The following is a 17,130-nucleotide window of genomic DNA, read 5'->3' on the forward strand; positions in this document are numbered from 1 at the left end:
AAATATGATTCCAACTTTTTTGCTTGTTCTAACTACTAAAAATTGTGATGCATAGAAATACCCAATTTTTTTTTTTGGAAATAATGCGTGCAATACTTCAGTATTAGTCTGGTCTAGACTTCAAGATACAAAAGCATATTCAAACTTGCCCTTACAGAAGTCAGAACAATGGGCTTCCACCTTCCTTCCCGTGTCAAGTCTCAGTCTTGCTCTCATTCTGAGCAATGAAGCCACATACAAGACTGAAACCCAGGAAGGGGGCTCCAGTCTTATTTATAGAGTGACAAAGAGGAGTGAGGATGATTTTGTACTAGATGGAGAAAAGAAAGCTGGAGGCTTTAACAAATGCACAGATCTAGAGCACGCAGATCCCTAAGCACTTTAAATATTACAGCTGTAAGTCAATGGCTAGAGGTTAATCGAATTCCTTTAGTGTTACAGGGTATACTTCCAGACTTAAGAGACATTTTGGTTGCCTTTCTTTCTAGCTCCCAGTTTTTTTTTTTTTTCCTAACCAGCCTTCCATAGCCTCTTAAATTTGAAAACATACTTTAAAAAAACTTCTTGCCTATTGTATTGCTAGTATAAAGTAGCGATGAAGTCTAAAAACTTTTAGGGAAGAGAAATCCTAAGAACTTTAACCCAGAAGATTAAAAAAAAAAAAAAAAAAAGCCATTGTAGTCAGTGTAGATGTGCCCCTGAAGAATCTCCTGCATTCTTTGTTCTTTCTGCTCATGTCATTTCCCAGGCATAGCCAATTTTGGAATCCACCCCATCTCTTCATAATCCAGCTCCATATTTGCTGAATACACTCATAAAATGTTGGGACTAAAAGAGATTTTAGTGATCATTTCACTCAGGATGTTCTTAACTTGGGCTCCATCAACTTGGGTTTTTAAAAATATTTTTAAAACTCTTTCAATAGAATTAATTTCCTTTGTATGTAAATGTCATGGCATGAATTTAAATACATCACTCTGAAAAGGGGTCAGAAACTTTACCAGACTGCCAATGGAGCCATGATATATACAAAAAAGTTAAGAACCCTAGAATTTCTTCATTTTACGGATTGGGAAACTAAAACTCAGAAAAAAGAAATGACTGTTTCAATGTCATACAATCAATTAGATCTATTGATTTTCAGGGCTAGACTCTTCTCCTTAGAGTGCATCTCTTCTTCTCCACAAAACCTTTGCAGTCCAAAGAGAATTTTTCAACTATCTAAAGTACCTATTGCCTTTATTTTAGTGATTGTACCACTCGGATATATTTAATACTGGCTTGTTTAATATATATAATATATGTGTAATACCTTAAATATAATAAATAATTCTATTTACCATCTATTTAATTCTGGTATTATTATTTTTTTTTGCATTGTTTCATTTCTGTCTTTATATACTTAGTATCTAGCATAAGGCCCAGGACATTGGATAAGCACCTACCAGAGTGATTGGAACAAAATAAAGGCTAATGAAATGTTTGTTGATTGATTAGAGCATCACAATTTTAGAGCTAGAAGAGACCTTAAAAATTATCTGGTCCTATTCCCTCATAGATTATATAACTTACCCACAGTCACACAGCTTAGGAAGCATTACCACTAAAATTAGAATCTGATTCTAGAGTGTGATTCTAAGGCCAGATAATTTCAATTATGCCTTTCTACTTCTTATATTACCTTATTTAATTGAATTATATATAGTAAGTGTTCTACTAAATATTAATTAATGCAAATTATTTAATTCATTTATTAATATAAATATTGTAATAAGTATTTATTGATGAGGTTGTTTTAAAAAAAAACATTTTTCTAAGGAAATAAAGCTAGGAGGGGAGAGATAAATGGTATAATGAGGAGCATGGGAAGTCTGGATTTATGGAGAGACTTGGATTTGAATCTTACCTTTAACAACTGATCATATATAAGCTTCTAGGAGAGCTACTTTGTTTTTTCTGTGGCTCTATTTTCTCATCTATAAAATGGACATAATAATATTTGCATTACTTTTTAAATCTTAAAGAGGTAGATAAACTTGATTTTAATTTTTAAATGTAAATGTAGTTACCCATTATGTTTTAGTCAAGTATAGGTAAACAAAAATAAGCAAGTACAATAAAATCAGAAATTTGTGATTGTCTTGTTCAGGTCCAGGTAAGTGATCTTGGATCCCTTCCAACTGTGAGGTACGCTGTGAAGTTCGTTAGCTCCCTAGAGGCCTCAGAATCAGCCAGAGTCAGGATAAGCAAAAGTCCTTGGTCTTTAGGGGGAGAAGTGAAAGAGATCGACAAAACTGCCAGGAGTTTTGCCAAGGATCCTTCCTTGATTCTAGAGTTCAGAATCTCCACGAATCTCCCCACTTTTCTCCTTCTCCTCCTGAGGCCAAGTGAAGTTCTCTCACCTCTCACTCCATCCTCTAATCCTTCCCTACAATTCTCTTAACCCCAAGAACTGAGCTAGCATTAACTATGAGAAGAGAAACTTTAAACATGCTAATAGAGTTATTGTCCAATAGGTAATTAGCCTTAAGTGATTGGTTGTCTGATTCAAGTGCACCTATTCAGTGTTTCAGCCCTTTACAGTACTCTGATTCTGAAATCTCATACAAACATAGACCATTATAAGATGCTCCTTTGTTCCATCAGTGAGAAAGGGATTCATGGCATCCAAGTTAGGAAGAAAAATAACTTTTCTAGGATCCTTCCTAAGATTATCCACTATGATCTTAATTACATTTTGTGGGTACTCTCAGGTCTTCCCCATCCCCTCTTAGCTTATCTTCAAATAGTAATGAGGGCCAGAGGCATTAATTTCTCCTAGTTTCCTTTTAAAAGATGTTATTGTGTGGGAAATGATGCAGAGTGAGATGAACAAAACCAGAGAAACAATACACATGAAGACAAAAACAATATAATTGGAAAGAACAGCAACAACAACAAAACCTGAATGTTGTTTCTAAGCTTGCAAAAAAGGAAGAAAAGAGAAGTGCTCCCCAACCCCAGTTTCCTATCATTGCTTTTTTGGGAAGCCATGTGGTGTAATGGAGGGAAAATTGGGCTTAAAGATAGGAGGAGCTAGGTTTAAGTCCTGCCAAGGCAACATACTGCTTGTCACGTAGTGTCTCCATTTTCTAGGCAGCTAAGTTGCAGAGAAGAGTTGGTTTCATTGTAGAGTTGGTTTCCTCAGCCGGAAGAGTGTGTGTGTGTGTGTGTGTGTGTGTGTACAGGGTTCAACCTTTGCTCTTCTTTGAATGGTAGGGAGCTATGATCTATTGGAAGACATGGGAGCCACCTGACAGTGGCTGCTGGAGATCCAACCCAGGCCTGCAGAATGGATCTATCAGATCTGACTAATGTGTTAGTTATTCTGAACTGCTTCCTCTTCCTCTTTTCTTCCCTCTTTCTTTCTCTCCTTCCTCCTTCCATCTTTCCTCCATCCTCCCTTCCTTCCTCCCTCCCTCTCTTTCTCTCTCTCTTTTTTCTTTCTTTTCTTTCCTTCCTTCCTTCTTTCCTTCCTACCTTCCTTTCTTCCTTCCTTCCTTCCTTCCTTCCTTCCTTCCTTCCTTCCTTCCTTCTTTCCTTCCTTTCCTTCTTTCTTTCCTTTTAACAAGGAATACCTAATTGGTTAAAGGATGAATATATCTGAAAACAAAGGTAATAAAAAATGAGAACAATAAAAATTTTAAAACATAATATCAATTTTAAGCAAATTCTATATTTATGAACTCAGTAGCTCAAGCTGATTCCTGGAGTCTAAATGTTAAGGAAAAATTAAGTGGACTTATTACAGAACAAGCGTAGGGCTGCATTTATATGTGAAATTAAACAGAGTGAAGACTAGTGTGAGACTAGAAGACAGCCACATGGAGACAGAGGAAGATAAGGAAGCAGGAAGGGAACAAGCATTTATTAAGTACCTACTATGTGACAGGCATTGTGCCAAATGATTTTACAAATATTTCACTAGATCCTCACAATATCCCTGAGAATTAGTCCCATTTTATAACTGAGGACCTCTGGTAGACAGTGATTACATGTTTTACTAAGACCACACAGCTAGAAAATATCTGAGAGGATTTTAATAAGGCCTTCCAGATTTGAGACCTAAAAACCTATTAACTAATGCCTCCTAACTGGAATAGGAATAGAAGAAATTGAGAGGTATGTTTTAATTTTCATTTCTATGAATGCACATTTTTAAATTTCAGAAGACTTTTTTTTTACTTAAGGCATAGATATTTGTTTTGAAAAAAAAAATCACATGTTTCAGTAAGGGCTCAACATTTCTATTGGACAGTGAGTGTCACAATGTGTAGAGTGCTCTACCTGGAGTCAGGACAACTCGTCTTCCTGAATTCAGATCCAGTCTTAAACTTTGACTAACTGTGATTCTGGACACACCACTTAACTCTGTTTGCCTCAGTTTCTTCATCTGTAAAATGAGCCAGAGAAGGAAATGGCAAAGCAGTATCTTTGCCAAGAAAATCACAAATGGAATCATAAAAAGTGGGACATGATTGAAAATGACTAAACAATCTCAGCAAGCAGAGAGCATCATTTTCAAACCTTGCCTAGGATGTCCAAATGCATCTGCAGTATCTTCCAACTCCTTCTCTTCTTCTTCCTCCTCCTCCTCCTCCTCCTCTTCATCATCCTCATCATCATCACCACTGCTGAAATTTACATAACAATTTAAAATTCACAAAGAATTTTATGTATATTATCTCCTCTGGCTCACAACAATCCTATTAGATGGATCCCATAGACAGTACTATTATCATTTTACAAATGAGGAAACATCATTGATATCAGCCAATCCCAAGTATTCCTGATTCCAAATGCAATTCTGTATCTACTACATCTGTTTTCTATCCTATCCTAGCCCTGATTCTGAGATATCTCAGGAACAACTTTTCAAGTAAAATTGGGATTGTAGTATAAGGAATCTACCATATCCCTGTCTCTACAAGATCGCCACTGTAGAAGTCAGTGGCTCCTTCAGATACTCATTTCCAAAATAGTTTGCTTTCTTCCATATATGAAAATGATCATATAAATCCACCACTGGTAAACAGAGAGTGTGCTTAGAATCGTTTTCCCTAGGTGGTAGTGGTGATGATTACTACTGAGTTATCCCCACTCTTCTTCCCAACTACCACATGGTGAATTAATCTATTACAACAACAGAGTGAAATTCTAGTGATCTGATTCACCATATTTATTTCCAGGTTTCTTAGATCTTGCTTATTTCATTAGGCCTTGAAACTGGCTGTACCCCCTTCTTATTACCTGCTCCAGCTCCAGTCTTTACAACTAGAACTTACCCTTTCTTTCCCCCTCTTCCTCAGAAAAGTATAATAGATGTCAAGGGTTTTTAAAATACCCTGCCCTGTCAACAACAAGCATTATTAAGTCAATAAGCATTTATTAAGAACTTACTATATAAATCAGACATTCTGCTCAATACAGGAAGCACAAATACAAATTTAAAAAAGAGTAAAGACAGTCTTTTCCCTCAAGGCACTTACATTCTAGCAAGTGAAAAAATGCACAATTTGCCCTGGGATATAGTTCCCTTTCTGTCTCTCTTCTTCCTTCATAAATTCCTCTTCTAGACAAAGCTCCAGTTATAAAGAAAAATGAGAAATAATGTCTAAAATGCACCTTAAGCAAACCTTAAGGCATCATATAAATACTAATAGTTTTTACTTGGGAAGTCATTTTCTCACTAAGCAACCCAAAGGGACTTTAAAAACCATTTGTCGCAAGCTCAAAGATTTAGAGCTAGAAAAGACTCAGTAGAAGCCACTGAGCCTAAGCCCTGCATTTTACAGATAAGGAAACTGAGGGACAGACAGATTAGTGACTTGATAGGATTGCAGAGGTAGTAATTATCTAGAATGGATTTGAAGTCAGATTAGTTGGCTATAGATCCATCCCCCTGAACTTTGTACCCTGCCTTTATCTTAGGGCTAACCTAAATCAGAACTTTCATCCTTTATGTAGAAAGTCAATGGCTTGTTTTTGCTTTAAAAATCAGTACCCCAGGAAATTCCATTATTTCAATTGCCTCCTGTGTCTTATGTTTAAAAAAAAAAAGTCTTCTCACAAATGCAAATTTACATATGTAAATTTGGACTTTGTTTTGTTTAAATAAATGAAATCACTTGTTTTGTTTTTTTATCTACCCAGGGAACTCCCAGTGGTAACTTTTAGTCTTAGATCTTGATTCACTGGCAGCTTAGGGGATTTCCCATCATCCTTCAGCAGACATTTGTCATTACCTCCACAACATCTTTCATCTCTATCCTCTTCTCTTCCTCTACATGATCACTCTGTAGTTTTGGGCCCAGCCATTGGACTGTTGCAATAGCTTCTTTATAGGTCTGTCTGCCTCAGATCTTTCCTCAGTCCAAATTGTTGTTGTTCTTACCGATCCTTTCTTCTCAAAGAAATACCAAAGTGATTTTCCTAAAGACAGAAGTGTGATGATAGCATTCTCCTACTCTATATGTCTAGTAGCTCCCTATAACCTGCGTGTTCAAACATAAATACATGTGTGTAGTTTTTAAAGCTCTTTACAATCTGACCTCCATCTACTATATTTGGAAGAAAAATAGAATTGTTCCATTTGGCAGAGCCAAGAGTTGTAAGGAGATAAATTTAGACTTTATGTCAGGAAAATCTTTGAACAATTAGAGGGGCCCCAAAGTGGGATGGGGTACCTGGAGATATTACCTGACTTTAGAGGTCTTCCAGTAGAGGCTGAATAACCACTGTCAAGTCCATCAGAGTGAACATTCCTTTCCAGTAAAGGTTGGACTAGATAACTACTTTAATCCCTCAAAATCCATGATTCTATAAGAAATTTCTCACCTTATTATGTTATTGCTCTCTTTTAAGCACTCTCAAATTGAACTCACTGTTGCTCACAAAGGAAATTTCATTTCCCCTCTCTTTATCTTTCCATTGGTCACCTTCCATGATTAGAATGGACTCTGTTCAGCTCCTTCTTTTGAAATCCATTCCCCCCCCCTCCCCCGCCAAGTTTTAGTTTTTATATCTATACAGATACTTTTTTTTTTCCTTTTGGCCTCATGGACTCCATTGTCACTCTAGTTTTAAAGCCCTTTTCAAAAAAAAAGTTTTTAAAAAGCATTGCACACACACATGCATGCACACACATACAATTATAAAGGAAGTTAGTCATTCACAATATTTTGTAAAATTCAGTCAAATTGAAATCTTTAGCTTTTTCTGATTTTCCCAGTTGCTAGTGTCCTTCCCTACAAATCACCTTTATTTAGTTTATTTCTATTTTATGTTCTCTTTTTATATTTTTATATTCTACTCCCTCGCAGAGAATATAATCTCTGAACTCCAGGAGAGCAGGGATTGCTTCACCTTTGCCTCAGTATCCCCAGAATACCACATAGTAGGTACTCAATCAATTTATTGATTTATTGGCTATCTACTTTCAGGCTGGCTCCTCTATTCACAACATCTGAACTTGTCATTGAATAAGTTCAATAAGCAAAGATATAAGGATTCTTCATTTCATTTGAAGCAAAAACTTTTCCATGAAGAAATTTTTATAGAGAATTGTTGGTAGACATTTAGATCAAATGTAATCTCATTATTCTTAAATGCTTCCGATTTCTTTTTGCAAGAACGTGACCATGTTTTAAATGTTTTGGGGGAGGAAATGGGGAGGAAGGGGGCAATCTATTCTCTGTCCTGCTTTACTAGGGGCTTTTTGCCTATATAATTCTTCAAGAACAATGCTTCCAGTATCTTGGAGGCTGTCCAGTATCTAGTGCTGACTCAGAGGGTCCAGAGGGATAACCAACAGCCTCATAGGCACATTGCCACCTACTTGTGTTCAGGGCAAATAGCAAATATAATTTTAAAAGTATGTTCACAACTGTGATGAAAAGTGCATTTGACTCAGCGTATTATCTGCATGGAGGGCATCCTGGGTTGCCAAAAGATTGCAAATGATATCTTTTAAAAGCTAACAAGCTATAACTAACTGAAAACAAAATGCTGCCTACACACAGTTTTTGTGACCATGTTGTTGGAGAATGGAGGTATGGATAAGATGAAGCTTGAAATTAAGAAACTAAGAAATATGGCGGAATAGTCTATATGCATTACCAATGAAGTAGAAGATGATAGTGGCAGCCAGGACACAAGAAGTCCTCACTGAATCCCTTGCTTTATTTTTTTTGTCTCTCATGTCCCCATCGCCTAGCAGAGTCCAGCTTATAACAGATACTTAATAAATATATGTTGAATGAAATTTTCTATGCTTCTGACAGTTTTCATTTTAAAACAAATTTTATTTTGGAAAAAAGGGAAACCTACATGGGTGTTTTCTAATTTTTTTCTCAGCATGAAAACATATACCTGTGGTTTTTTTTTCCCTTCTTCACTATGCAGTTGTAGATACAATTGATTAGACTTCATAATAACTTCCTGGCTTTTTTTTTTTTCTGTTAATACAGCTTCTCAGAAAAGATAAATAAGCTTCTTTTTGACTTGTTTTTATATAATCCCCACCTAAACAGTCACATGAATGTATTGAGAAAAACCTGTAAGTAAACTAAAGTGTGCCAAATAATTCAAATTATCTTTCCCAGAGGTTGGAATAAAGATGCCAGAAATTAATTTTCAAAATCAAGAGAAAAACCTTGACTACAGATTAACTGGAAGTGAGACTTAATCTTCTGAAAACAAAGATAAGAGTTTCTGGGAAATTTGTTCCTTGCAGTGTGTACATAGAAATTGCTTCCGAATCAACAAAGCTGAAATTGGTTGTGTTAAGTTTTAACCATGGCTAAGCCTGAAATTGGACTTCAGTTCTCCAGCAAAAAGTTCTCTATGGAATATTTGAATTGGGTTACAAGGTTATTTCTTTGTTTAAAGCAGCTAGGTGCCATAAGGAATAGTGCATTGTGGCTGGAATCAGGAAAAACTGAGTTCAAGATGTGACCTTAGACACTTTTTAGCTATGTAATCATGGGTCTGTTTGCCTCAGTTTCCACAAGGGATAGTAATAGCATGTATCTTCCAATGTTGTTGTAAGGATAAAATGAAATAACATTTGTGAAGAGCTTAGCACACTGCCTGGCATTATATAAATGCTAATTATTGTTATTATTTCTTGGAGCCTATTTTTGAGTTAGTAAATGACTTAACCAATGATTTCCATAGGGAAAATGCTTCAGTAAAGTTTTTAAGCTATTCAATTAAAAGACATAGACCACTTGGAAAAGGTCAATAAAAGAATCACAAAGACGTTAGTGGGTTAGTGAAACCTATTTAGATAAGAGAAGGCTTCAGTAAAATATACTTTAATAATGATCTGTACCAAAGCTATGACAAGGGCAGGGTGATTAGGGTTTCCTCTTAGATTACATATTTAAGGAGCATAGGATTTAAAGGGCAACCATAGTAACCACAATTCTTCAGTGGCATAGAAGCAACAAAACTTTAATAACAGCCGGCATTTATTTAGCATTTACTATGTTCCAGGTACTGTGCTATACCCTCTTTTAAAAAGTTATTATTTATTATTTTTAAATTTTTAATATTTTTATTCTTTTTATAGTTATATTCATATATTTATTTTTATATATTTATATCATATATATTCTTTTTAAATTTTGAGATCCAAATCCTTTTCCTCCCTCTCACTTTTCCTCTGTCTACTAAGAAAGCAAGAAATAAACATTAATTATACATGTGAAATCATGTATATTTTCATACAGACATATTTTTAAAAAAAGAAAAAGAAAATAATTGAGAAAATCATGCTTCAATTTGCACTCAGAGTTTATCAGTTTTCTCTCCCTGGAGGTGGATAGTATTTTTTTTTCTCATCATGAGTCCTTTGGATTATTGTTTTGATGAGAATAGCCTAGTCTCCCATAGGTTATCATCATTACAACATTGTTGCTACTATGGACAATGATCTCCCAGTTTTGTTTTGTTTTTTCACTTTGCATCAGTTCATAGAGGTCTTGCCATGTTGTTTCTAAAACCATCCTTCTAGTCATTCCCACAGCACAATAGTACTCTATCACAATCTTCTGCCACAACTAGTAGTTTTTGAACATATAGGTCCTTTGGGATACTGACCTTCTAGTAGTATTGCTGAATCAAGAGTGTTACAGCCCTTCAGGAATTAATCCCAAAGGATTCTCCAGCATAGTTGGATCAGTTCACTACTCCACCAACAATTCCTTTGTGTCATCCAGCATTTGTCATTTTTGTTAAACATGAAGTGGTATCTCAAAGTTCTTTTAGTATGTAAATAATCTATAATGATTTAGAGCCTTTGCATGCTATGCCTTTTAGAAATATTATCTTCTTTAAAGCTCATAACAACCTGGAAAGTAAATGCTATTATTTCCCTTATTTGACAGATAAGGAAATTGAGGCAAATAGTGTTAAGTGACTTGCCTGGAACCTTACACAGCTATTAAGTGTCTGAGGCTGGATTTGAAGTTGGGTCTTGCAGGTTCAAGCTCTTTCCACTTTGCCACCTAGCGGCCTAGCACTAACATTGTTTAGCACCTGACAGACAACAATAATTCATTAATATTCAAAGTTTTTAGACAGAAGTCTAAAATGATTTTCACTTCACCTTTCTTCTCTACCGTTTTATTCTGTATGGCTCACTGCTTAGCAGTGACTTTACAAAGGGGTTGCTTATGGCTTCCTACTCCCTCTGCTCAACTGAGAGCAAGTTTTTTGCTACTTCACCTCCACCCCACCTTCACTCCAACATCAGCCTGGATTGTAGAATTCCTAATTACATCTCTAGTCTTTAAGTCTTAGAACCAAGAAGCCATAGGTTCAAATCCCACCACCACCACCACCCATTGGTATATCAAAGCATATCAGAGATTGGCCAGTTAGTAAAGATCTATAGATCAATACCTGTTTTGGGACCACTGGAGCTAAAAATTATTTTTACATTTTAAAATAAAATTTGATATTAAAAATGTTTTAATCTATTGTTGGCCTGAGGATCAAAAAACCAGGCAGTTGAAAGGATTTGACTCTGAGGATATAGTAGGCTAATCCCTGTTGTAATAGGTTCTCTAAAACTAAATTTCAGGGAAGTTCTTAGTCTGCAAAGGGAATCTGTGAATTTCCTATATCAATATAATCACAAGTCCATCCATTCCCTATTCCATATCTTTAAGGGAAGAAGTTGCTCACAGAAAATATCTTTATTAGCACTGAAGAAAGAAAAAGAAGAAACTGATTTAACCTGTATTATGATATTATTTTTCTTTTCCAAAAGTCAGATGCCATGTCTGTCCATGGTGGCCCCATTCTCCAGAGTCTCTTGGACTAGAGTCATAGAATATTATTGCCGGAAGTGATCTCCTAGAGGGAAAACTGACACCAAGAAAGACTAAGTGATCTTAGGGGAAACTAGAACTCAAGCCTTTGTACTTTCCACCATACCACCATTTATCTTTGATGCCATTTTCCAGTTTGAACCTTCTCAATTAGTCCCCCATTGATTCTGTCTTCATTTGCTTTCCCACTATCACAATTCTGGTCATTATTTATGCAGATTACTACAAAAGTTTCCAAATAATATCCCCAGTTTTGTGTCACTATAGTCCATCCTTCTCACTGATGCAGAATTATTTTTTTCCTCCAAATACTTTTTCTGCCATGGCAGCCTTCCTGGCCAATTCATAGAATCAAAGATAAAGAACTGGTAAGAATCTAACCCACCTTTTTTTCACAAATGAAGGCTCCAAGAGTCCTCAAAGTCACCTTTGGGAAATGGCTAAGTCAGATTCTAACTCAGATGTTTCCACTCTGCAACCTCTGTCTCTTGTGCAAATGAATTCAACAAGCATTTATTTATTCTTTAATTATTGTTTATTCTATTCAAGGCATCATGCTTGTTGTGGTTGTAGTCAGGAAATACCCTTCTGGTGCTTCTGATCTGGTTGGCAAGGTTTTATGTTTTAATAGATTATCTTGAGGGTCCCTTCCAGTTCTCAATCCACAGTACAGAGGGACTGGAAATACAGGGACAAAAATGAAATAGTTCCTATCCTCAAGGAACTTACCAGAGGAGACAATGGGTACCATGTTAAGTTTATACAGAAAATAGGTACCAAAAAACACAACATAGTTTTGGAAGCTAAGTTAGAGGAGATAGATAAGGTAGAGATAAGGACAAGGAATGGTTCTTGAGCTGAGTCTTGAAGGAAATAGGGTGCAGGTGAGGAAAGAGTTCATTCTAGAGCAAAGACACAAAACTGTGAGAAGGGTTTTACACAATTCACAAAGCTATTGGGGAAGTGCTTTACAAACCATACAGTATAAGCTATTGTGATAAGATTCATGCTTTTCCCCATGTGGGAAGTGTAATGTTTTTGTCCATATCAAGAGCAGATCTTTATAAAAAATGAATATTAAAAATTATTTTTGCATGTAATTGAGGAAAAAAAAAATATTAAAGTGCAAGACAGAGCTGAGATTTACTCTAAATATAGAATTCCCAACATGGGAGCAATCAGTAGATAAATTCTAATGAGTTGACTGAGGTACATCAAGTATAAGAGCCTTTTCCTAGTAAATATCAGAGGCAGGATATGAATTCAAGTCTTCTTGGGCTTACTAATGCCCACTACAGCAGGGCTTCTTAAACTTTTTTCCACTATGACTTTTTAAAATGAGTTTATATGGGCACATAAAATAGGTATAAAAATCATACATTTACTGGTTATAAATCACAAAGAAATTTATTTTAAACAATTCTTTGGTATACATCTAATTTTACCATTTATTAAAGATGAAAGTAAATTTGCATACTAATGAGATATTTATTTTAAACAGTTCTTTGGTATACATCTAATTTTACCATTTATTAAAAATGAAAGAAAATTTGCATACTAATAAGATAGATGTGCTTATGTATTTTTATATAAAGAATTAAATTTTGGTGAAATATTTGAGATTACAGGGCCTAGAGCCTTCAGAAAGCTTTTAATGTTGCCTAGTTTTTCATGACCCCTACATTCAGTTATGTGACATGGGGTCACTACCCACAATTTAAGAAACTTTACACTATATCACTGTCTCTATTAAGCAACTAAAACAAATTTTAGTAGATGGGAGATATCCTACATCCTGTCAGAACAGACAGGATATGTTTCTAAGATCAAAAAAGCAGGGCAATTCTTGTTACTGGAAAGATGTAGCTATTGCCAACAGGGCACCAGGCTCTCTTCCCAGCCAAGGGAAGTTCTTCATAAAAATCATTCCATTCTTGACTCCATGTCTAGTCATCCTACACTGGTCCCTATCAGTAGATAAAGTGGCTGTGCTCACAGCAAAGAGAAATTTAAAGCCAGGTGAACCATCTTTGTGGCTTGAGAGCACATAGCCAATGACTTAGTTCTAGCCATGAAAAAGGGGAGTCTCAATTCTTTTGATGGTAACTATAAAAACAAAGGGTTTTCCATGTCTTCTCAATATACATGGTAAATAGAGGGGGAAGTTCAGACTACAGTTTATACCTTTCTATATGGAACGAAGTTATAGATGGATGGAAAATAGCTCACATTTTTATAATTCACTGAAATCATGGTTCTTCAAATCATAGCCTTAAAATTGGAAGGGACATTAGGAGTCTTCTAAATTTCTGTGGCTCTCTATTGCCTCTAGGTTGAAATACAGAATTTTCTGTTTGTCATTTAAACCTCTTCATGTTCTACTTCCTACTAACTTTATACACTGACTTTACACAATTTCTCCTCATACATTCTTCATTGCAACCTAACTGAACTGATTCTTGTGCCAAATATAAGGACATTCTATTTCCCACATGGATTTATTTACATAGATCATTCCCCCATACCTGGACTTCTTTCCAGAATCTACTTTTGAGAATCTACTTTTCTTCAAGGCTCAACTCAAAGACCATCTCCTACAAAAAGCTTTTCATGAGATTCTCTTTCCCCCTCACCTAGTTATTAGTGATTCTATCCACTCTGAAAATTACTTATAAAAATTATTTATATATGGACCTGAAGAACTGAATGTGGGAGTTGTGAAAAATTTGGCAGCATAAAAAGTTTTTGAATGCCTTATGTCCTGAAGTATCAAATATGCCACCAAAATTTAATTTTTATGTAAAAATAAACAAGCACATCCATCTCATTAGTATGCAAATTTTCTTTCATCTTTAATAAATGGTAAAATTATTTTACTCTAAAAATATTTATATATTCTGTATACATTTACCTGAATGTGCTGAACATGTTTTCCACCAGTAATATATAATAACTCTGAAGACAGAAACCATTTTATTTGGTCTTTGTAACCCCAGGGCTTAGAAATGTGTTTGATGCATTTCATATATGTACAATTGAAGTTTTTTCCATATTTCCCTGTATTTTTTATATTTATCATTGTTATGGTACCATCATTATTATACCGTTATATTACATCAATATACCATAATTTATTCAGCAGTTTTCTAATTATCATATGTATAGAATCACAGATTCTCAGCTGAAAAGAACTTCAGAGGCCCTCCTGTCCAATCTATATATGACCCATCAAGGGATCATCTTGTCTTTCCCTAAAGAGGGGGAACCCACTACTTCCAGGAACAACACATTCCATCTTTTTAATATATCTAACTGGTAGAAAGTTTTTTCTTTACATTGCCTCAGTTTACAACTCTTTACAACTTTCCCTCCTTACTCCTAATTCCGAACTCTGAATTCAAGCAAAATAAGTTTCGTTCTTCTTCCCTTTGGTAACTCTCAAAGCACTTGAAGACTGTGATCAGCTTGCCCAATCAATATGCTATTACAGACTACACTTTGCCTCCTTGTCCCTGGAGCTAGGGCTGGAATCCTTGCTCTATTTTTAAAGGTGATGAAAAATTTCAAGAACTAAGTCCAGTTTCATGTGATATGGAAAAGGTGCAAAAAGACGATCCCAACACCTTCTTGATAGAAGTTTCTTGAACCAAAACACACCCACAAACAATTGCAATCATATTTGTAATTTTTTTCAACAATATCATATCATCAGTGGTAAAGTAAAATATTCTGGCTAAATTATAGGAAGAAGTTGAAATTAATTTTGCAACTGCTCTTTCATATACATTGTTTGAAAATGTGAAGGAGAATAAAGAACAATTCAAGGAGAATCATCACCCTGTTAATCCTAGCACATCAATAAACAATATTGTTTCAGTTGAAACTTCTAAGATGACTCCATCAGGTAAGAAAAATAAATAAATAAATAAATAAATAAATATATAAAAGCAACTTTTCCAAAACCCAGAAATGGAAGCTGGCAGACAAGATGGCTCACAAAAGTGAACTCAATAAGGCTGAACGTAGGTCAATGTGATTAAGCATTTAAGCAAAACTGACTCTCAGAATGATAAATAATGAAAGAAACTTGATACTAGAAAACACTAAGTTTTAATATAGCAAAATCAAGTTAACATGTTTATTTCAGTACTCCTTTTTTCTACTAAAGTGATGTTTTGCAAAATACAAGTTTTTTTTGTTTTTTTTTTTTTGCGTGTTTCCTAAGTAATTAGATCACAAGTTCAAGCAGACGTTTGTTGGTATTTCATTATTCTTACAAATTTGCTTTAAAGGAAAGTAAAACATTTCATAAGCAATGTCTAGTGTCCTTTCAGGAATCTGTTAAGCTTTATAAATGATCAAATACCATGAAGAGTAAATATATGTAAATATATGCAGTGCTAATATTTAGGCTTGTTCTAGAGTATGATTTTTTAAGAGAATATAAAGTCAATTAGAATAAAGTTGCTTATCAAGCATAATCTTAAAAACATAGGAAAGTTTTAAAGTACACAGAAGATAGTTCAGAAAGGAGCCCAGAAAAGCAGGACAGCTTTGAAATCAATGTGTGAAATCTTTTATATATATTTTTAAAAGCAAGAGATATGGAAAAACGATTCACAAGTTCATATAGAATCTTTTTTTCTATTCTGCTCTACAAATAGAAATATTCATTTTTTACTGCTTAAATTCAGATCAAAAATTATATTTAAATATAGAATAATTATAAATGAATGTAATTAAAGTAGCTTTGGCAACAAATGCATTCCTAATGGTAATTATACTCATTCATATTATGATAATTTTTCTGTTCTTCATCATTGCTCTTAATATTACTTTATGACCTTGATAGAGTAACGATAAAGGTTTAGATTTATTTTTTTGCATTTTCAAATCACTAATGGAAGATTCTTGACATAATTGTATCCATCATTTTATTCAGAGAATTTTTTTTTATAACTAATATTCATTGCCATAGAAATCTAAAGAAATCACGTGTCATTCTGGAAAGAAGGAAAATGTTAAGAAATCTCAAGAAGATTCTTCTTTCATAATCTAAGGAACTCAAGAAATTTAAAAGAGGAAATGGAAGAGATGCTTGTAGAACTAGGAGGGCTCCTCAGAGTCAGAGGAAATTTCAACATCTAGGCCTTGCCCCAAGTAGAGAGGACAGAGGATTGTCAGGGTCAGGACCTAAGATGTAACAACAACTCCCCAGAAACTAAAAACTAAAATTTTTTTTTAAAAGGGAGAGACCCAAAGTTAGGAAATGACAGAGTGAAGCCATAATTTACTTAGAACTAGAAGGAGTCATAAATGCTATAGATGAGAGGAAAACAAAACTAGAATTCTGTCACAATGGTCACGTAGGTCATGTAATCATTGTGTCAGAGGTGAGGATGCAAGATCCAGGTTGTCCCTCTGCTCTCCAGCCTCCATCCAGGAGCCTGGGGGAAAACTCTTAATCAGATAGTTGCATATTCTAGCACTAGTTCTAACAATTCACACAAACTAGCCATGAAATGCACCTTCTTGTTGTTTGCCCTGTGGTTCTCAAAGAGGACCATAACATCAGGGAGGTGAGGTCCCAACATGCAAGAGAATTGGATTTGTGAGAGAAAATAGCTCAAAGTCACCCAAGGGTCATCTAGGTCCAGTGGCAAGAGAAAGGTCAGGACAACTAGAGAGGGCCCTGATGCACTGGGGGATCTTGTCCTTTTTAAGCTAAGTCTTAGTTTGAGGCAATACTCAA

The 17,130-nt window shown here is 35.1% G+C and overlaps 1 pseudogene; it reads left to right on the plus strand.

The window, feature by feature from the left end:
* Positions 1-15,455, plus strand: part of LOC127538548 (RWD domain-containing protein 4-like) — a 79,583-nt pseudogene extending 64,128 nt beyond the window's left edge.
* Positions 15,456-17,130: the final 1,675 nt, after the last annotated feature.

The sequence above is a fragment of the Antechinus flavipes genome, chromosome 5 (assembly GCF_016432865.1).
Source record: "Antechinus flavipes isolate AdamAnt ecotype Samford, QLD, Australia chromosome 5, AdamAnt_v2, whole genome shotgun sequence".
NCBI lineage: Eukaryota > Metazoa > Chordata > Mammalia > Dasyuromorphia > Dasyuridae > Antechinus > Antechinus flavipes.